At 49.1% G+C, this 22,084-nt stretch overlaps 1 protein-coding gene across 4 annotated transcripts in view; it reads left to right on the plus strand.

The window, feature by feature from the left end:
- Nucleotides 1–22,084, plus strand: part of LOC147124738 (TBC1 domain family member 15) — a 100,045-nt gene that overhangs the window by 565 nt on the left and 77,396 nt on the right. The window lies entirely within an intron of this gene.

Below are 22,084 nucleotides of genomic sequence, written 5' to 3' on the forward strand. Positions count from 1 at the left end.
AGAAGGGTGTGATGCCTCCAGGGTAGAAGAGCTCCCCAGGAGATAGAGGGATGTGATGCCACCAAGGTAGAAGAGATTTCCAGGTGATAAAGGGGTGTGATGCCTCCAGGGTAGAAGAGCTCACCAGGGGATAAATGGGTGTGATGCCTCCAGGATAGAAGAGCTCCCCAAGGGATAGAGGGGTGTGATACCTCCAGGGTAGAAAAGCTCCCAAGGGGATAGAGGGGTGTGATGCCACCAGGGTACAAAAGCTCCCCAGGGGATAGAGGGGGGGTGATGTCTCCAGGATAGAAGAGTTCCCCAGAGGGAGAGGGGAATGATACCTCCAGGGTATAAGAGCTCCCCAGGGGGAGAGCGGAATGATGTCTCCAGGGTAGAAGAGCTCCCCGGGGGAGAGGGGACTGATGCCTCCAGGGTAGAAGAGCTCCCCAGGGGGAGAGCGGAATGATGCTGCCAGGGTACAAGAGCTCCCCAGGGGAGAGGGGAATGATGCCTCCAGGGTAGAAGAGCTCCCCACGGGGAGAGCGGAATGATGCTTCTAGGGTACAAGAGCTCCCCAGGGGAGAGGGGAATGATGCCTCCAAGGTAGAAGAGCTCCCCAGGGGAGAGGGGAATGATGCCTCCAGGGTAGAAGAGCTCCCCAGGGGAGAGCGGAATGATGCCTCCAGGGTAGAAGAGCTCCCCACGGGGAGAGCGGAATGATGCCTCCAAGGTACAAGAGCTCCCCAGGGGATAGAAGGGTGTGATCCATCTCAAGGGCAGAAGAGCCCTCCTCCCCAGAGGATAGGGTTGAGTGATTTCTTCCACAACCTCCCCACCCCCAAAGGAGAGAGGTGCACGAAAGTCCCAGGCGTGAGGTGCCCCCGGGGAGAGTGACTGATGCCGCCAGGGGAGAGAGGTTCCCCCGGGGAGAGGTGACTGATGCTCCCAGGGGGAGAGGTGCGTGATGCGCGCCCCCCCGGGGAGAGAGGTGCCCCTGGGGAGAGTATCTCCGGGGAGAGGAATGGTGTACTGCACGGGAAGACGAGTGGGGAAAAATATAAAATACTGCATGTTCAGGGTAACTGCTTGTGGTGTAATGAGTGATAAACTAATACAGCAATATTATTTGTTCTTGTGTGTTGGCAGATGATAAACTGCGAGGGTGGTGGTTTATTAAGGGTGGGGTTGCAGTCTGTTTGCTTTTGTGATGTTGGTCAGGAAAGCTAAAATTGATGGAGGACTGTGCTATTTCTGTACACATTAGATTGATCAGCAGGTTAAGCTGCCTTCACTTTTCCCCGATTTAAGGGTGTGCTCCTATTGCACTCGCAAACGTACCCCTAGTATATTGTAAGTATTGTGAGCGCGAATGCTTCTGTTTGTGGTTGCTATAAGTTCAAAGTACAATGGCTGGGAGTGTAGCCCTGTATCTGCATGTAAGCAGGCTGTATAAACCAGCTGCTGCCAGCTGAGAGATGGGATGTGCAGTATAACTGCACCTTCTTTCCTCCTTTTTAAGTGACTTCTACACGTGTAGGATCTCCTGTTTGCTCTCTCGGGATGTAGTAAGCAACTATACGGTGATTGGTGTGATCTCTAATACAGTCCAAGGTTTTCAGCAATGTCCTCCTGTGCTGTTTTCCCATTTTTAATGTTTGTAATGTTCTTCTCCTTAGGCAGACCCTCGGAAAAGAAGATGACTTGCTTCCACATTAAAAATGAGTTCGCAGGCGACTGATGAGTCCAATGCGGGCCTACAGTCTCTGTCACAGGTGGGGCAGACGGTGGTTGAAGGGGCGGTGGGTGGGGTGCTTGGGCTGACGTGCGCTCCTTCTGCTGTTTGCGCTTGGCTTCCGCTTGCTCCCGGCGAAGAGACTCGAGGTGTTCGGCGCCTTCCCGAATGCTTCTCCTCTACTTTGTGCGGTCTTGGGCCAGGGATTCACAGGTGTCGGTGGGGATGTTGCACTTTTTCAAGGAGGCTTTGAGGGTGTCCTTGAAGCGTTTCCTCTGCCCACCTGGGGCTCTCTTGCCGTGTCGGAGCTCCGAGTAGAGCACTTGTTTTGGGAGTCTTGTCTAGGGCATGCAGACGATGTGGCCCATCCATCAGAGCTGATCGAGCGTGGTCAAAGCTTTGATGCTGGGGATGTTGGCCTGAGCAAGAACACTGGTGTTGGTGCGCCTATCCTGCCAATGGATTTGCAGAATCTTGCGGAGGCAGCGTTGGTGGTACCTCTCCAGTGCTTTGAGGTGCCTGCTGTACATGGTCCATGACTCTGAAGCATACGGGAGGGCGGGTATCACTATTGCTCTGTAGACCATGAGCTTGGTGCTGTGTTTGAGGTCCTGGTCTTCAAACACTCCCTTCCTCAGGCGATCGAAGGCTGCACTGGCACACTGAAGGCGGTGTTGGACTTCGTCATCGACATCTGCCCTTGTTGACAGTAGGCTCCCGAGGTATGGAAAGTGTTCCACGTTGTCCAAGGCCTCGTCATGGATTTTGATAATCGGGGAGCAGTACCGTGTGGCGGGGGCAGGTTGTTAGAGGACCTTTGTCTTACGGATGTTTTACGTAAGGCCCATGCTCTCGTATGCTTCGGTGAAGGTGTTGACGATGGTTTGGAGATCGGCCTCCGAGTGTGCGCAGACGCAAGCGTCGTCTGCACACTGTAATTCGATGACAGAGGATGGGACGACCTTGGAACTGGACTGGAGGTGACGGAGGTTGAACAGTTTCCCGTTTGTTCTGTAGATTCGCTCTACTCCAGCGGGTAGCTTATTGAGGGTGAGATGGAGCATTGCAGCAAGGAAGATCGAGAAGGGTGTTGGTGCGATGACACCGCCTCGCTTGTCCCCAGTCCATATGTGAATTGGGTCTGTAGTGGATACGTTGGTCAGGATCACGGCTTGCATGTCATCGTAAAGCAGGCGGAGGATGGTGACAAACTTTTGAGGGCAGCCGAATTTGAGGAAGACACTCCATAATCCCTCACGGTTGACGGTGTTGAAGGCCTTTGAGAGGTCAAAGAAGGCCATGTACAGCGGTTGGTGCTGTTCCCTGCATTTCTCTTGTAGTTGACGCGCGGTGCAGATCATTTCCATTGTGCCCCTTAGTGGCCGGAATCCACATTGCGACTCTGGGAGGAGCTCTTCAGCCACTGGGAGAAGGCGATTGAGGTGGATTCTTGCGATTACTTTCCCTGTGGCAGACAGCAGGGAGACGACTCTGTAATTACCGCAATCGGACTTGTCACCTTTCTTGAAGATGGTCACGATTACGGAGTCTCTGAGATCCGCTGGCATGCTCTCCTCCTTCCAGATAAGAGAAATTAGTTCATGTATTTGTGCCAATAGTGCTTCTCCGCCATGTTTTAGCGCCTCGGCGGGGATTCCATCTGCTCTTGAGGTGGTCTTGTTCTTCAGTTGTCGGATGGCCTTTTCAACCTCATGCCGGGCTGGGGTTGTGCTGAGGTGGTGGTGGGTAGCATTCTGCGGGATGGAGTTGAGGAAACTTGCGTCGAAGACAGAGTCTCGGTTAAGGAAATCTTCAAAGTGCTCCTTCCAGTGGGCACTGACTGCCTCTCTGTCCTTGATGAGTGCCTCTCTGTCCTTGATGAGTACCTCTCTGTCCTTGGCCCGCAGTGGGGTAGGACTTTGGGTGCTTGGACCGTAGATGGTCTTGACTGCGCTAAAGAATCCACGCACGTCGTGGTTGTCAGCTAGCTGCTGGATCACCTGCGCTTTCTCCACCCACCATCTGTTCTTTAGGTCGCGAGTTTTTTGTTGGACCTCGGCCTTCAGGTGTTTGTAGAGCTGCTTTCTTGCTCTCGAGTTGTGTTGCTGTTTCCAGATCAGGAATGCCTTGCGCTTGCGGCTTATTAGCTCCTGGATCTCCTGGTCGTTCTCGTCTTGGTGTTTTCCGGTCGAGTGACCGAGCATCTCTTCACAGGTGCTGATTATGGAGGCCTTGAGTGCAGACCAGGCGCTGTGGACACTGTCTTTGCATCACTGGGAGTCATCAGGTTGGTTGTGAGGCGCAGGCTGCATAGGGATTTCTTAGCAGGGTCTTTGAGTGCTCCAGCGTTGATTTTCCTGCGGCATTGCTTCTGTTGCAGCTGCTGTTTTGGGGCTACCTTGATGGAGATGATAGAGCTGATTAGGCGGTGGTCTGTCCAGCAGTCGTCTGCTCCTGTCATGGCGCGGGTGATGCGGACATCCTTGCGGTCCCTTGCTAGGACGATGACGTAGTCCAGCAGACGCGAGTGCTTGGAACGAGGGTGTTGCCATGAAGCCTTGTAATTGTCTCTCTGACGGAACAAGGTGTTGGTTATGACAAGACCATGTTGTAGGCATTTCGTCAGGAGGAGGGTACCGTTGGAGTTGGCTTTCCCTACCCCCTCTCTGCCGATCACACCTCCCCAGAGGTCTGTATCCTTTCCAACTCTGGCGTTGAAGTAACCAAGGAGGATCAGCTTGTCGCCCGCTGGGACTCGGGACAGGGATTGTTTGAGGCTGGAGTAGAATTCCTATTTGGTCTCGTCTGTGGCTTCCAGTGTTGGGGCGTACACACTGATGACCGTAGCGCACTGGTTCCGGGGTAGGGTGAGCCGTGGAGTCATGAGCCGTTCGTTTATTTCATAAGGGGAGTCTCTGAGACATTCAACTTGCTCATTTTTTATGGCGAGGGTTACCCCATGGAGGCGGCGTTCTTCTTCAAGTTTGCCTTTCCAGAAGAAGGTGTAACCACCACCTTGCTCCTTGAGCTGGCCTTCCCCTGCCCGCCGGGTCTCGCTTAGGGCGGCGATGTCTATGTCAAAACATCTGAGCTCCCGGGCAATGATAGCAGTACAGCGTTCCGGTCTGTCGCTATTGGGGTTGTCCATGAGGGTCCTGACGTTCCAGGTCCCGAACTTCATTTTAAAGGGTGGAAGATGCCTGTGCGTGAATTCTTTTAACGTGGGGTGGCCATTGCACACCAGCTACCACACGGGCTTGACAGAGCAAGGTCTTGATCCAGTGGCAAGGGGGTCCAAGACGATTGGAGACCAGGCTCTGTTACATCGGCCTAGCACACACACACAAACATACTCCTACTTCCTCCTCCCTCCTTCCCGCAGGTCCTCTCTGCCTGGGTTTCATAGGCTGCAGTGTGGCCCTCCCGACCTCGCTACTGGCCCACGCTGCGCCACTCCTGGGCCTCCTTCCTCGCCCCTGGGCATCGACCTCGCTCCTGGGTCCCTGCCTCCTTCTAGTGAGTGTGTCCCTTAAAGCCTCCTTGATAAAGTGCAATATTCCCACCGACACCTGGGAATCCCTGGCCCAAGACCGCGCAAAGTGGAGGAGAAACATCCGGGAAGGTGCCGAACACCTCGAGTCTCTTCACCGGGGGCAAGCGCAAACAGTGGAAGGAGCGCACGTCAACCCAAGCACCCCACCCACCCGCCCCTTCAACCACCGTCTCCCTGTAAATTGAAGCCTTTGTTTCTTTTTTTACTTTTTTTTACTGAAGTTGTCTGAATTTTTTTTATAAGTGCAAATTGTAGCGCGAAAAGGAAAACGCACATTACATCCCACACCGTAGATCGAATATATTTATATTATTATACAGTATATTAAATCTTTCCGATTAGCGTATTGGACTGAAACGTGGTACAGAAAATGTTACTCTAATAACACATGCGTATTTATTTTTTGTTGGTTTGGTCAGGTAGTGTTTAGCCATTTGAATGATGAGAGCAGGGAGGTTATGCTTGAACTGTATAAAACACTAGTTAGGCCACAGCTAAAATACTGTGTACAGTTCTGGTCACATTACAGGAAGGTTGTGATTGCACTAGAGAGGGTGCAGAGGAGATTTACAAGGATGTTGCCTGGGCTGGGGAATTTTAGCTATGAGGAAAGATTGGATAGGCTGGGGTTGTTTTCTTTGGAACAGAGGAGGCTGAAGGGAGACCTTATTGAGGTGTATAAAATTGAGGGGCCTAGATAGAGTGGACAGGAAGGATCTATTTCCCTTAGCAGAGAGGTCAATAACCAGAAGGCATAGATTTAAAGTAATTGGTGGAAGGTTTAGAGGGGATTTGAGGGAAAACATTTTCACTCAGAGGGTGGTGGAGGTCTGGAACTCACTGCCTGAAAGGGTGGTAGAGGCAGGAACCCTAACCACATTTAAAAAGTACTTGGATATGCGCTTGAAGTGCCATAACCTACAAGGCTACGGACCAAGAGCTGGAAAGTGGGATTAGGCTGGCTAGCTCTTTGTCGTCCGGCGCAGACATTATGGGCCGCAATGGCCTCCTTCCGTGCTGTAAATTTCTGATTCTTTCTAAAATGCTGGAAATACTCAGCAGGTCAGGCAGCATCTGTGAAGAGGGAATCAGAGTTAACATTTCAGGTCGGTGACCTTCTGTCAGAATTGGAAGAAGTTGGAGATTTTAACAGGTTTTCAGCAAGTACAGAGATGAGAAAAGGGGGGGTGAAGAGCAAAAGGGAAGGTCTGTGATAGGGTGGAAGGCACGAGCGATTTAAAGACAAGGGATAATGGTGCAAACCGGAAGGGAGTGGTAATGGGACAAGTAAAGAAACAAAAGGTGGGTCTCGAGGAGGTGCAAATGAAAACTGCAGGACCATTACCAGCACCTGCTGTCTGGGGGAAAAAATGGGAGCAGCGGTTATGATCTGAAGTTATTGAAATCCGCGTTGAGTCCGGAAGGTTGTAAATTGCCTAATCGAAAGATGAGGTTCCTTGTCCTTTCCCTCCAAAAAAAATTACTAATTTTACTTGGTAACAGAATTTAAAGCACAGGAGCGGGTCAGTCGACCCAACAGGTCCATGTCAGTGTTTATGCTCCACATGAGCCATTTTAAATTGTATGTTGGGAATTCTCTGGCAACTGAGGTTCCATTTTTGAATTTGAAGACAGCAAAGTCAAATTAAAATGTTATTACATTTTTTTAAAAAGGGGCAGAGTGAGAATGCTCCTTAAGTATATTCATACCTCCCATATCAATACAGCATTGTGGGGCAGCAGACGGGGGTGGGGGGGAAGAGAAAAGAAGTGCAAAGTGTGAATAAACAAAACCAGCGTGGGCAAAGTATCACTCGTGAATATTTAATTATGCATCTCTCTCAGTGTTTCCGACTGAGTGCTGGTATGCAAATAACATAGCTTGCAACTGACAACGTACAGAAAACTTGTGCTTTTCCCTCTGGATGTAATAATGACGGTAGTTTCGAGTCTCAAGCCCTTGGAATATGTTGACAGAAGGATGTGTCTCGCAGCAGATAGTTCGGGTGCTCTCTGTTGACAGTCTGGTGAATGATGGTAATTTATTCAGGTTTGTTGCTGGATTTGACCAGAAACAGAAACATAGAAACATAGAAGATAGGAGCAGGAGTAGGCCATTCGGCCCCTCGAGCCTGCTCCGCCATTCAATGCGATCATGGCTGATCATCCAAGTTCAGTACCCGGTCCCTGCTTTCTCCCCATACCCCTTGATTTCTTTAGCCTTAAGAAATATATCCAACTCCTTCTTGAATATATTTAATGAATTGGCCTCTACTGCCTTCTGTGGTAGAGAATTCCACAGGTTCACCACTCTCTCGGTGAAGAAATTCCTCCTCATTTCTGTCCTAAAAGGCCTACCCCTTATCCTTAGACTGTGACCCCTGGTTCTGGATACCCCGACCATCGGGAACATCCTCCCTGCATCTAGTCTGTCCAGTCCTGCCAGAATTTTATAAGTTTCAATGAGATCCCCTCTCATTCTTCTAAACTCCAGCGAGTACAAGCCCAATCGACCCAATCTCTCCTCATATGTCATTCCTGCCATCCCAGGCATCAGCCTGGTGAATCTTCGCTGAACTCCTTCCATGGCAAGAATATCCTTCCTCAGATAAGGCGACCAAAACTGCACACAATACTCAAGATGTGGTCTCACCAAGGCCCCGTACAACTGCAGCAAGACATCCTTGTTCCTGTACTCAAACCCCCTCGCTATGAAGGCCAACATACCATTTGCCTTCTTAACCGCCTGCTGCACCTGCATGCTTACCTTCAGCGACTGGTGCACAAGGACACCCAGGTCTCGTTGCACTTCCCCTTCTCCCAATCTATTGCCATTCAGATAATAATCTGCCTTCCTGTTTTTGACACCAAAGTGGATAACCTCACATTTATCCACGTTATATTGCATCTGCCATGCTTCTGCCCAATCACCCAACCTGTCCAAATCATCCTGTAGTTTCTCGGCATCCTCCTCACAGCACACACGTCCACCCAGCTTTGTGTCGTCAGCAAATTTGGAGATACAGGAATCTTTGTGATATCCGGCACCGACGGGACCGAGCTGTTGCCGTCCCATCAAAACTGCCGGACAAACCAGCGCTAATGTTGAAACATTGAGCTCTGTATCTGGCAACCAACCCTGTTGCTTAGCAACAGCTTCTAAACAGTCGGCCGTACCTTGCAAGCGTCTCTGTAGCTTAGCAACAGCTTCAGCGAGACCTTGCAGAGCCTGACTGGTGGAAAAAAAGCAACGAAAAGAAAAAAAAAACTAATGAAACGGCTCCTGATTTTTGCCGGTGGATCGAGCATTCCGGACAGTTAACCTCCGGATAAACCAAAGTTTCCTGTATTACATCTAGTTCCCTTGTCTAGATCATTAATATATATTGTGACTAGCTGGGGTCCAAGGACCGATCCCTGCGGTACCCCACTAGTCACTGATTGCCACTCGGAAAAAGACCCGTTTATTCCAACTCTTTGCTTTCTATCTGCCAACCAGCTCCCACAGTCCAAAGATGTGCGGGGTAGGTTGATTGGCTATGATAAATTGACCCTTAGTGTTAGGGGGATTAAATACGTGGGGTTACGGGGTTAGAGTGGGATATGTGTTGGTGTAGGGGTTACGGGGATCGGGTGGGATATGTGTCGGTGCAGGCTCGATGGGCCGAAATGGCCTCTATCTGCACTGTGGGGTTTCTGTGATTCTGTGAATACCTTGCCCCCAATCCCATGTGCCTTAACTTTACACGCTAATCTCTTATGTGGGACCTTATCGAAAGCAAATCTGAAATATTGGTAATACCCCGCAGGTCTTATCAACTCTGAAAAGAAAAAAACTTGCATTAATGTTTAGGGTAGGAACTGATTGTCATTTCTGACAAAAGTTTGCCTCTTGAAATTGTTCGCTGTCCTTTTAGAATAGACTGGGATTCAGGCTATCAAGTGCTACTTATTTCCTTCTGTTGTAGGTTATTTTAACAGTCCCTCATAAGCATTATAATATGGTGAAGTAAATGGAGTTGGTAAAGAGACCCACGTTTTCTCTTTACTTGAGTAGTAATGAAAATAGTCGTTGCTTCAGGTTCCATACCATTATTTCTTTCAGCATGCAAAGCAATTTACAAGCAGAGTAGGTTGACCGTACAATGGATGTAAGCGTGCATCCTAACGTACTAAACTTTAAAACACAATGGGCCAGTAATTCCGGTCCCAACGCGTGAGTACGGACGGTGTACTCACGCGTGGGCCCGTTGGAAGTGCCGGATTTCAGCATACACAGCGCATGCACGGGAAACCGGCATTTCCTCCAAGGGGTTCAGAGGTCCTGCGCGCACGCGTTGAACTTCCTTTTTTTCGACAGGTTTGCCCGTGTGCAAGGGCCTGAACTTTTTAGACATATAAAAAGGAGGCATAAGGACTTGATTCTTGAAGGTAAGTGGTCTATTATTTAAAATTATAACATTTTTTCCACAGCTTTATTGTTTTTAAGGACTTTACAGTAAGGTAAGTTTATTTTTAGACCCGATTTCTTAAAAAAAAAATTTTTTCAAAAATTTGATTAATTGTTTAAAATAGTTTTTTAAAGTTATTTATAGTTTATTTAATTATTGGGATGTTTTTTAAAATTTTATTTAAAGTTAAACTAGTCTTTTGGGCGCCCGTAATTTTCATGAGTTTGACAGTTCTTACTATCAAACTCATGAATTAAGTTTCCCCTCCCCTGATTGGCTGCACAGTGCTCACCTGATCCCAGCCGGCACATCGCACTAACTACGCCGCTGGATCAGACAAGCACAGCGCGCCGACATCTGAACCGGGCCAGTGACAGGAATTCCAAGCAGGCCCAGGCTTCAGATGTCGGCGCGCCAGATGAGTGCACGTCGGGGGCTTGCACGCGCGGCAAGCCCCCGATCCTAATTTCTGGCCCATTATGTCTGTTTTTATATAATTCTGTGCCTGTAGTGAACTCGAATCTGCCTCTTTTCCCTTGATTGGATTCCTTCTGTCACCTGACTTAATATGGTCTCCCCCCCCAGTACATTTCTCTTGCAGTCAGCTTAGCCCAAAGACTGAGCTTCATGGCATTCAACATGTCCCTTATCTCATCTGCACCCAACTCTTAATTGGTCTGCTTTTCTGTGTGAACAAGGGAGTCTTACTTATTCTACCGTTTTGAATAAGAACATAAGAAGCAGGAGTAGGCCAATCGGCCCCTCAAGCCTGCTCCACCATTCAATATGATCATGGCTGATCCAATCTTGGCCTCAACACCACTTTCCCGCTCTCTCCCCATACCCCTTGACTCCCTTGTAGTTCAAATGTCTGTCAATCTCCGCCTTGAATATATTCAATGACTCCACCTCCACAGCTCTCTCGGGTAGAGAATTCCAAAGATTCATGACCCTCTGAGTGAAGAAATTCTTTCTCATACCCGTCTTAAATGGGCGACCCCTTATTCTGAAACTATGTCCCCTAGTTCTAGATACCCCACTAGAGGAAACATCCTCTCAGCATCCACCCTGTCAATCCCCCTCAGAATCTTATATGTTTCAATAAGATCACACCTCTTCTAAACTCCAATGAGTATAGGCCCAACTTGCTCAACCTTTCGTCATACGTCAACCCCTTCATTCCAGGAATCAACCTAGTGAACCTTCTCTGTACTGCCTCCAATGCAAGTATATCCCTCCTTAAATATGGAGACCACAACTGTACGCAGTACACCAGGTGCGGTCTCACCAGCAACCAGTAAAGTTGCATCAAAACTTCCCTACTTTTATACTCCATACCCCTTGCAATAAAGGTCAACATTCCATTAGCCTTCCTAATTACTTGCTGTACCTGCATGCTAACTTTTTGTGTTTCATGTACTAGGACCCCCAGATCCCTTTGTACCACAGCATTTTGTAGCCTCACCCCATTTAAATAATAATTTGCTTTTTCATTCTTCCTTCCAAAGTGGATAACCTCACATTTTCCCACATTATACGCCACCTGCCAAATTTTTGCCCACTCACTTAACCTATCTCTATCCCTTTGTAGACTCTGTGTCCTCCTCACAACTTGCTAACCCACTTATCTTTGTATCATCAGCAAATTTCACAAAGTTAAAAGCCCATGGGATCCAGGGCAAAGTGTCAAGTTGGATTCAAAACTGGCTTGGAGGCAGGAAGCAGAGGGTAATGGTTGATGGGTGTTTTTGTGACTGGAAGGCTGTTTCCAGTGGGGTTCCGCAGGGCTCAGTACTAGGTCCCTTGCTTTTTGTGGTATATATCAATGATCTAGACTTGAAAATAGGGGGTATGATTAAGAAGTTTGCAGATGATACTAAAATCGGTTGTGTGGTTGATACTGAAGAAGGAAGCTGTAGACTGCAGGAAGATATCAAATTGGTCAGGTAGGCAGAACAGTGGCAAATGGAATTCAATCTGGAGAAGTGTGAGGTAATGCATTTGGGGAGGGCTAACAAGGCAAGGGAATACACTATAAATGGTAGGACATTGAGTAGTGTAGAGGAACAAAGGGACCTTGGAGTGCATGTCCACGGATCCCTGAAGGTAGTAGGCCAGGTGGTTAAGAAGGCATATGGAATGCTTGCCTTTATTAGCCATGACATAGAATACAAGAGCAGGCGGGGTTATGCTTCAACTGTATAAAACACTAGTTAGGCCTCAGCTAGAGTACTGCGGCCAGTTCTGGTCACCACATTACAGGAAAGATGTGTTTGCACTAGAGAGGGTACAGAGGAGATTTACAAGGATGTTGCCGGGAGTAGAGAATCTTAGCTATGTGGAAAGACTGGATAGGCTGGGTTTGTTTTCCTTGGAACAGAGGAGGCTATGGGGAGACCTTATTGAGGTGTATAAAATTATGAGGGGCCTACATAAAGTGGATAGAAAGGACCTATTTCCCTTAGCAGAGGGGTCAAAAACCAGGGGGCACAGATTTAAAGTAATTGGTGGAAGGTTTAGAGGGGATTTGAGGGAAAATTTCTTTTGTGTTGTGGGGGTTTGGAACTCACTGCCTGAAAGGGTGGTAGAGGCAGGAACCCTAACCACATTTAAAAAGTACTTGGATGTGCCACCTGCGAGCTCATTTTTAATGTGGAAGCAAGTTATCCTCCGTTCCGAGGGACTGCCTAAGAAGGTTGTGCACTTGGGATGCTGTAACCTGCAGGGCTATGGACCAAGAGCTGGGAAGTGGGATTAGGCTGGATAGCACTTTGTTGGTCGGCGCGGACACGATGGGCCGAAATGGCCTCCTTCCGTGTTGTAACTTTCTTCTGTGAAATTTGGCTATAGTACACTCGTCCCTTCATCTAAGTCATTAATATAGATTGTAAATAGTTGAGGCCCCAGCACTGATCCTAAATGTGTAATTTTCCAGTTGGCACCCCACTAGTTACTGGTTGCCAACCGGAAAATTACCCATTTATCCCGACTCTCTATTTTCTGTTAGTTAGCCAATCCCCTATCAATGCCAAAATATTACCCCCAACCCTGTGTACTCTTATCTTGTGCAGTAACTTTATGTGGCACCTTATTGAATGCCTTCTGGAAATCTGTAGCTGTATGTCCAATCTGGTTTCCAGGCAACTATCTAAAAAGCTGCTCTTTAACCAGGTTTTTTTTAAGGTCCACATACAATGTCTTTTGTTCATTTAACTTTTGCTAACAAGCTTACACACACACACTATCTATGGATTATTATGATGGTGCACCATTGTGCCTAGCCCTATCCTAATCAGACAGAGACAAGGCTTAGTCTTTGCTTAGCTTTGTTTTTAGCTTCCTACAAACTTTCTTTATTCAACAGTTAATGGAGACCTTGAAATTAATGACCATTCTAGCTGTAAGGAAATACTAATTTAAACACCAAGCGAGTTAATTTGCCTCATAAGCTAATGCTAAGCTAGCCTTAATTTCCCATCAACCTCTCTGCCTCTTATTTCTCCATGTTTCTACATGTCCCGTGTTCCAACATATGGTGCTGCATGTATTGCGACACACTACCGTGTTGCAGAGTGGAGGCAAGGCAACTCTGAGGGGGAAGTTCAGAAGGATAATCTTGCTCTGGATGACATTGCACTGAAATACAAACTACTTTGAAGTGGTGTATGGCACTGGGGGGGGGCGGGGGGCTAAAGAGAGGAGGGGAAAACCTGAAAGTGGAGACTACAAAAAGAAATAGAAAGTCAAAGAAAGGATTTAAGTCTTTCATGGAGCTGTGGAATCATTGCAGTATAGTGAGACAGAGAACTGTAAGAGTGAACTTGACTGAGGAAATGACAGTGTAACAAGCTGGGGAGGGTGGGTGAGTTAATGACTGGGGGAAACAGCAAATTCAAATAAATATATATATATTTTTTTTAATTGTTCACCCGCCTTTGCAGAATGTTGCTGTAGTTTACAGCGTAACCCGCAAGAACGAGAGCTGCGTCGGTTTTCAAATCTAGTTTTGCCAGACCGTGACTCAATTTCCTTTTCAGTAATTGAGACAACCTGTGTGAGAGAGCCACACGATCTCGCCAACCCAGCACACACCATGCAAACTGGTTGTAAGAAAGGATGTGTGGCCCTTTTGTAAAAGATGTGACAGAATATTTAGCCGTTTTGTTTAGTCAGGAGCTATGACTGTGCAATATCATGCACATTGCCCAATACACAGAGCTCAGATTGCTATGGGTTTTATGGCAAATTTTCACAGCTACAGTATTGAAAGAAATAAAAAAGAATTTGCATTTATATAGCTCCTTTCAGGATATCTTAAAGCACTTTACAGCCAGTTATGTTCTTTTTTGACGTGTAGTCGCTGTTGTAATGTAGGAAATGCAGCAGCCAATTTGTGCACAGCAAGCTCCCACAAACAGCAATGTGACCCGTTTTAGTGATGTTGGTTGAGGGATAAATATTGGCCAGGACACCAGGGAGAACTCCCCTGCTCTTCTTCGAAATAGTCCCATGGGGTCTTTTACATTCAACTGAGAGGGAAGACGGCTTTGGTTTAACGTCTCATCCGAAAGACAGCACCTCTGACAGTGCCGCACTGGGAGTGTTGGCCTGGATTCTGGGCTCAAGTCTCTGGAAGCAGACTTGAACCCATGACCACCTAACTCGGAGGCGAGAGAGGTACCCACTGAGTCGCAGCTTATTGTCAAATGGTCTAGAATCCTCTGTATACAGTAAATTATATTAAAAAATTATGAAAGTAATGCAGTTAAAACTGCTGTTTTTCATTTTTATAGCAATCCACCTCAATGGAACAGACAAACCTTATGTGGCCTTATCTGCTTTTGATAATACTGTATAGCCATTATTTGAAAGGCTCATACACAAGTGGGTAGCACTACAAAGCACTCTGATCTCAGGTAATTGCTAAGTGTGTACAGGCCAATTGGCTATTGTTAATATGCATCTCGCCATACTAGATCAATTGTCTTTGAGTTATACCCATTTGTAGACAAGGTGCTTTGTGTGGTTTTGGTATTGAAGCGGGAACGCCATATGCAAATATGTATGTCAGAGAATGACATGGTGAGAGAACTAACTGGTTGAAATGCTTTCTTTCAGGCACTAACAAGCCAGCCTCTGCTGCAGTCATGTCATAAGAACATAAGAAATCGGAGCAGGAGTAGCCATTCGGCCCTTCGAGCCTGCTCTGACATTCAATAAGATCATAGCTGATCTTCTATCTCAACTCCACCTTCCTGCACTATCCCCTTGATTCCCTTAATATCCAAAAATCTATCGATCTCTGCCTTGAATATACTCAACTACTGAGCATCCACAGCCCTCTGGGGTAGAGAATTCCAAAGATTCACAACCCTTTGAGTGAGGAAATTTCTCCTCGTCTCAGTCCTAAATGGCCAGCCCCTTATTCTGAGACTGTGACTCCTAGTCCTAGACTACCCAGCCAGGGGAAACATCCTCTCAGCATCTACCCTGTCAAGCCCCTTAAGAATTTTATACGTTTCAATGAGATCACCTCATTCTAAACTTAGGGAATATAGGACTAGTCTATTCAATCTCTCCTCATAGGACAATCCCCTCATCCCAGGAATCAGTCTAGTGAACCTTTGTTGCACTCCCTCTAAGGCAAGTACATCCTTCCTTGGATAAGGAGACCAAAACTGTACGCAGTACTCCAGGTGTGGTCTCACCAAGGCCTTATCTTCTCAAGTACTCTTGTAATACTGTCTCAAATTGAATAATGTGGAACTGGCGTCATCTCATAAAGGAGTAAAATCTCTTTAGTAGATGCTGCAGCCTCTTTGTGTTCATTCATAGAATGATACAGCACAGAAGGAGGCCATTCAGCCTATCGTGCCTGTGCCAGCTCTTTGAAAGAGCTATCCAATTAGTCCCACTCCCCCCTGCTCTTTCTCCATAGCCCTGCAATTTTTTTCCTTTTCAAGTATATATCCAATTCCCTTTTGAAAGTTACTATTGAATCTGCTCCCACCACCCTTTTCAGGCATTGCATTCTGGATCACAACAACTTGCTGCGTAAAAAAACCAATTCTCCGCATCTCACCTCTGACTCTTTTGCCAATTACCTTAAATCTGTGTCCTCTGGTTAGTGACCCTCCTCCCGGTGGAAACAATTTCTCTTCCTTTACTCTATCAGAGCCCTTCAGTTGCCTTGAAACTGATGGCACAGGTTGGTGAATGCCATCCTGTTTACTTGAGCCTGTGCAGGTTGCACTGTGCCCCCAGTCTATAAATGTAAGCTGTGGCTCAGTGGGCAGCGCTCTCGCCTCTGAGTCAGAAGGTTGTGGGTTCAAGTCCCACTCCAGGGACTCGAGCGCAAAAACCCAGGCTGACATTCCCAGTGCAGTGCTGAGGGAGTGCTGCACTGTCGGAGGTGCCGACTTTCAGATGAGACGTTAAACCGAGGCCCCCGTCTGCTCTCTCAGGTCGACGTAAAAGATCACTTGGCACTATTCGAAGAAGAACCAGGGGAGTTCTCCCCGGTGTCCTGGCCAATATTTATCCTTCAATCAAAATCACTAAAACAGATGATCTGGTCATTTATCACATTGCTGTTTGTGGGATCTTGCTGTGCGCAAATTGGCTGCCGTGTTTCCTACATTACAATAGTGACTACGCTTCAAAAAGTACTTCATTGGCTGTAAAGTGCTTTGGGACGTCCTGAGAACGTGAAAAGCGCTATATAAATGCAAGTCTTTTTCTGTAGATACAGTTGCGAAGGTAACTGTGCCGTGTGACACCCCCCCCCCCCCCCTTGGAATCCCCTCATCATTTTCCATTAAATTGAGTGAAAGAACTAAAAGCAGTTAAGCAGTTTCCATATCTTGCGTTTGGGGGGGGGGGGGGGGCAGAGGAAATAAAAAGAAATAAAGGTCGCGGCTTTGAGACAGCAATTTGTTAACGTGTGCAAACCTGACCGGCCTTTGACGTCCATTTGATACGTGCGAGATCACTGTGCGGCAGATGAAAGCTGTGCCAACAAAAGCCAAAACCGCTTAATTTATTCTGATTTTTTTTTTCCAATTTCTTTTACTGTTAAAATGCACACGAGGAGAGCTGTTTGATTCTGTATTTATATAATATGGCCAGGAGGTTGTGAGGAAAAAGCATTTTAAGAATACAGTAATTGTCAGCTCTGAAATGGCTTGCTGTATTTCTAATCCTTGTACGTCATGCCCTTGCCATGCAGAACTGTCTTATCAGTAAGGACACAGTGTGCAGATACTGTGTTGTAATGTATGATTCCTAGTCCCAGTTGTGGAATCTATCATAAGAAACCCCAATGGTATGAAACTCGTGAACCTTTGATAGAACTGTGACAAAACGAGAACAGTCTCCCCCTTCAGATCGTAAATGAAATCTATTACTGTGTCCTGTGGGTATGGCGTACAAGGATTAGAAATACCGCAAGCCCTTTCAAAGCTGGCAATTACTGTATTCTTAAAAGACTTATTTCTTGCAACCTCCTGGCCATATATAAATACAGAATCAATGACGTCTGATGCTCTGAAGCTCCTCTCGCCTATTTTAACGGTTAAAGAAATTGATCCATATATGTGCATATTAATATGTATTTAAGGGGAAGGTAGATTATTACATGAGGGAGAAAGGAATAGAAGGATATGCTGATGGGGTTAGATGAAGAGGGGTGGGAGGAGGCTGGGGTGGAGCATAAACACCGGCATGGACCCGTTGGGCCGAATGGTCTGTTTCTGTGCCGTACGTTCTATGTAATTCTGCATTTTTGCTTCCTGAAAGCAAATCTTTTGTCTTGGTGTGGGCGGAAGTGAGTTAAAGACATACATAAATACTTTCTAGGGATCAGTGCACTGCTTTTAGGGGTTAACTAGGCTGCCTTGGGGGTGGGGGGGGAGCGGAGAAGGATGTCACCAGGCATTCACTCCATGTCTTTGAAATGCTGGTTGTCTGTGAAGCTTTCAGATGCACAATGCCACTGGGAGTTGTGCTTGAGATAAAGCTAACTTGCACGTCAAGTAAATGTTAGCGATCCACCCAAAGTGTGCCAACTTCAAGCATGTTAACCTGAGAACTAATTATTTGAAACCATCTTCACTTGCCTTTGACCTGGTGTGTTGAAAGTCAAGTGTGGAGGGGTGTAAGTGCGTCTGGTTCCCCATTCTGATATGCTTGTTTTCCACATGCGGTGGTGAAGTAAGCGAGTAAGATGAAGCAGAGAAAGAGCGTGTATGACAGATGCCAGGTTGAGAATACAAGTGAGAATCAGCTGAATAAAGAAAGTTCAGAGGGGAAGTGAAAAAGAAAATAAGAGGGGCAAAGAGAGAGTATGAGAATAGATTGACAGCTAACCTAAAAGGGAATTCAAAAGTCTTTTATAGGCATATAAATAATAAACGGGTAGTAAGAGGAGGGGTGGGGCTGATTAGGGACCAAAAAGGAGACCTACGCATGAAGGCAGAGGGCATCTGTCTTCACCAAGGAAGATGCTGCCAAAGTCATAGTGAAAGAGGAGGTAGTGGCGATACTGGATGAGATAAAAATTGATGAGGAGGTACTAGAAAGGCTGGCTACACTTAAAGTAGATAAGTCACCAGGACCGGATGGAATGCATCCTAGGATGCGGAGGGAGGTTAATGTCAAAATCGCGGAGGTACTGCCCATAATCTTCCAATCCTCCTTAGGTATGGGGTTGGTGGCAGAGGACTGGAGAATTGCAAATGTTACACCCTTGTTCAAAAAAGGGTGTAAGGATAAACCCAGCAACTACAGGCCAGTCAGTTTAACCTCAGTAGTGGGGAAGCTTTTAGAAAAGATAATCAGGGACAAAGTTAACAGTCACTTGGACAAGTGTGGATTAATTAAGGAAAGCCAGCACGGATTTGTTAAAGGCAAATCGTGTATAACGAACTTGATTGAGTCTTTTGATGAGGTAACAGAGAGGGTTAATGAGGGCAATGCGGTTGATGTGGTGTACATGGACTTCCAAAAAGCATTTGATAAAGTACCACATAATAGGCTTGCCAAGCAAAGTTGAAGCCCATGGAATAAATGGGACAGTGGCAGTGTGGCGTTGCCACATTGGAGAAACACTGTGTGTATGTAGGTAAACCTGTATAATCCCCTTTTAACTGCTGTAGTCCCCTCCCCCCGCAAGACAGTTGCAAGCTGAGAGGAATAAGGCACGTTCAGACCTGCCTGCTGCTGATAGAAGGAAAACCAATCAGGTTCCAGCAGGTGACCAATCCGTGAGTCATCACAGGTTCGCGGGCTTCACGAATTCAGTACTGTATTGTGAGAGTTGGAGTAAAGACCTATTTCTTGTAGCTCGCTGTTGCCTATTTCTTTATGCGGGAGACCGTAGTCCCCCACATTGGTGACCCCGAATGTCGGCGGCCGAAGCCCCCAACTCACGCAGCCCTACAGAGGCCAGCAACGACCCGATGGCAACCAGCAGCAGCCTGATGTCGGCCGGCGCCGCGTCCTTGAAGCTCCCCACCTTCTGGGAACACCAAGCACCAGCTTGGTTCGCGCACTCGGAGGCCCAATTCACCCTTCGCAGGGTTCAAGACGATGAAGAAAGGTACCTCCACGTAGTCTCAGCACTAGCAAGCTCTACCGCCGCCGAAGTTCTCGACCTGCTGGGGAACCCACCACAGACCGGCAAGTACTCAACCATTAAGGGCCGCTTGCTGCAGGCTTATGGCCTGTCCAAGGAGGAGAGGGCCCGCAGGCTTCTCTCACTACCAGGCCTCGGCGATTCTACCCCGACCCAGTTGATGAGCCGGATGCTTGCGCTCCTGGGCTCTGAACCGCAGTGCTTTTTGTTTTGGGCCCTTTTCCTCAGCCTGCTTCCTCAGCAGGTACAGACTGCCCTCGCGGGGTCCCCGATCACGGACTGCGTACAACTGGCAGCCGCCGCGGACAAAGTTTTCGCCGTCGCCCAACTCGGCTGTGCAGCCGCGAGGCTCCCCGACACCACCGAGCGCGCGCCGCCACGCCAGGCCGCAGAACTATGCTACTACCACGCGCGTTTCGGCCACAAGGCCCAACGCTGCAGAGCACTCTGCTCTTTCGATCAAACCAAGATGGCCGCCCGGCCCAACGCGCCAGCCCCGCGCCGCCGCCTAGGCCCGCTCGACCGCACCCCCGCCGCCACGATGGCCATCGGCACCGCAGGTAAACTGCTGTACATAACCGACTCTCTTTCGGGGCGCAGATTCCTTTGCGACACTGGAGCCCAATGCAGCATAACTCCTGCCTCCCAGCTCGACATCCAGGCAGGCCGCAGCGGCCCACCCCTCGTGGCGGCAAATGGCGCAGCCATCGCTACTTTCGGAAAGCGACGGGCCGAGGTTTGTTTCAACGGCCAGCGATTTACGTGGGATTTCGTGACAGCCTCGGTGGCATATCCTTTGCTGGGCGCCGATTTTCTTTGCGCCTACGGACTCCTGGTCGACATCCGCGACAGGCGCCTGATCGACGCAGCAACTTTGGCTTCACTGGCCTGCCAGCAGAGCAACAGCCCGGCCCTCGTCGGGTCCTGCTCCGCCCCGGCGCATGGCGACTACGCCCGCCTACTCGCAGATTTCCCGAGGCTCACACAACCGACCTTCTCGGCCGCGGCAGCCAAGCATGGGGTCGAGCACCACATCGCCACTACGGGACCACCAGTGTTCGCTCGAGCCAGACGCCTGGACCCAGCCAAGATGGCGGTGGCCAAGGAAGAATTCGCCACGATGGAAAAACTGGGCATCATCCGCCGCTCGAACAGCCCCTGGTCGTCCCCCCTCCACATTGTGCCCAAGCCGGGCGGTGGCTAGCGCCCCTGCGGCGACTACAGACGGCTCAACGACGCCACCACGCCCGATAGATACCCCATTCCGCACATCCAAGACTTCTCGGCACACCTAGCAGGAAAGTCCATCTTTTCCAAGGTCGACCTGATTCGCGGCTACCATCAGGTCCCCGTCCACCACGCAGACGTCCAGAAGACGGCGGTCATCACCCCCTTCGGACTGTTCGAGTTCCTGCGCATGCCCTTCGGGCTTAGGAACGCCGCACAGGCCTTCCAACGGCTCATGGACTCCGTCCTACGGGACCTGAGCTTCCTGTTCGTCTATCTGGACGATATCCTCGTGGCCAGTACCAGTAAGGCCGAGCACATCGCGCATTTGCGCTCCCTTTTCCAGCGCCTCAGCCAACACGGGCTAATCGTCAACCCGGCCAAATGCCAGTTCGGAGCAGCCCAAATTGACTTTCTCGGCCACAGAATCTCGCCAAGGGGAGCCATTCCCCTACTTTCCAAGGTGCAGGCGGTGGCGGACATTCCCCAGCCCACCTCGGTTAAGGCGCTGCAGGAATTTTTGGGGATGGTCAATTTCTATCACCGGTTCGTGCCCAAGGCCGCCGCACTCATGCGCCCCCTCTACGAAGCCACCAGGGGCAAAACGGGCAAAGAGCAACTCACCTGGTCCAGTGAGATGGCGACAGCCTTCCACCAGACCAAAAGCGCCTTGGCCAACGCCACACTACTGGCCCACCCCATCCCGGGCGCCAAGACCGCCCTCACCACGGACGCCTCGGATTACGCCGTCGGCGCCGTCCAGCAACAGTGGGTCGAAGGCGCGTGGCAGCCACTGGCATTTTTCAGCCGACAGCTGCGCAAGAACGAGCAGGCCTACAGCACGTTCGACAGAGAGCTCGTGTTCCTGGCAATCCGGCACTTCCGTTTCCTTCTGGAAGGCCGGCCGTTCACTGCATTCGTGGACCACAAGCCGCTCACTTTCGCCATGGCCAAAGTAACCGAACCCTGGTCCGCGCGCCAACTCAACTTCATCTCGGAGTTCACCACAGACATCCGCCACGTCGCCGACAAGGACAATTTGGTGGCCGACTGCCTCTCAAGACCCTCGCTCCACGCAGTGCACCTGGGCGTCGACTACGCCAGCATGGCGAGAGACCAGGCTGCCGACGCGGAGATCCAGGCCCTCAGGACGTCAACTACCAGCCTCACCCTGGCCGACATCCAGTTCCACGCAGCCGGCACAACCCTCCTGTGCGACGTCTCGGTCCCCTCGCCTAGGCCGGTTGTTCCATCCGCCTGGCGCAAGCGAGTTTTCGACATCATCCACGGCCTTTCACATCCAGGGATGCGTGCGTCTCAGAAACTTATGTCCGCCAAGTTCGTCTGGCCTGGACTCCACAAGGATGTGAGAGACTGGACCAACACATGCGTGTCGTGTCAGCGCGCTAAGGTCCAGCAGCACACCAAGGCGCCATTGGAGTGTTTCCCGGTGCCCGAGAGGCGCTTCGACCACGTCCACGTCGATCTGGTAGGCCCCTTGCCGC

Source organism: Somniosus microcephalus, chromosome 1 (assembly GCF_052327205.1).
Source record: "Somniosus microcephalus isolate GS21.2 chromosome 1, FLI_Smic_1.0, whole genome shotgun sequence".
Classification (NCBI taxonomy): Eukaryota; Metazoa; Chordata; class Chondrichthyes; order Squaliformes; family Somniosidae; genus Somniosus; species Somniosus microcephalus.